We start from the raw sequence: 950 nt of genomic DNA on the forward strand, positions 1-950 counted from the left end.
CCGTGCCCGGCTCCCACCGCCTCTGGGGACAGGGGCTTTGTCCCGTGGGGGCACAGCTCTGCCGGGGACAGCGGGGCTCCTGCGGGCTTCAGCACCGAGGAGGGACACGTTGGGGAGTCAGTAGCAGGAGCAAAACGTCGTAAGCGTTTAGTGGGATGGGGCGGGTTTGTGTGCACTCCCTCAGTTTTACGGCTGCAGCGCAGTCAGTCCCGCCGGGACCCCCCCCCCGAAGCCTGCAGAAGATGCCGCAGTGGGTGCAAGGTGCGGACATCTCTTTTGTGAAACCTTTCCTGTAAATGTTGCTCTTTTCCGGCTCCTTCAAAGTTGGTTTTGTTGGGTTTTGGTGTTTTTTGTTTTGTTGTGTTGGTGTGTTTTTTTTTTTTCCCCGCTCCCGCAGCAGATGGGAGCTGCTAAGCTGTTGCAGTGTTGGGTATTGAAGTTCTCAGGGATGATTTGTGTGCCTCGATAGCCGAGGACTGTTTTTTAAAAAAGAGGAGGAAGGTGTTATCCCCACTTGCCGGGGGGGAGGAGGGGGGGAATTGAGGCATGGGGGGAGACGAAGCCCCGTGGCCCAAGGTCACCCAAGGTTGGGGCAGCGCTGGTCACAGGACCTGTCCTCTGAGTCACGGCTGTGCGCTGCCTCCTCCCGAGCGGCCTGGCTCCGAGACAGGGCTGAAAACTGCTAAAATGGAAATACCCACTGAGAAGTGAAGCGCTTCCCTCCCCTGAGCACTTTAGTGTCTGGGAGCACGTCGCTGAGCTGATACCGTTTATTGGACAAGTTCAGTCTCTTCGCTGTAGACAACTTGATCCCAAATAGCTTCCCGTCCCCGGCGCCCGCTCCGGGCTGGGCTGGTGTTGCTGCACCTTGCGGGATGGTTTGGTGGCTTTGCTGTCCCTGCAGCCCCAGAGCTGTGCCAGGCGCTTGCCTGCATCCCTGCCCCGGGGGC

Source organism: Charadrius vociferus, unplaced genomic scaffold (assembly GCF_000708025.1).
Source record: "Charadrius vociferus isolate BGI_N301 unplaced genomic scaffold, ASM70802v2 scaffold1578, whole genome shotgun sequence".
Classification (NCBI taxonomy): Eukaryota; Metazoa; Chordata; class Aves; order Charadriiformes; family Charadriidae; genus Charadrius; species Charadrius vociferus.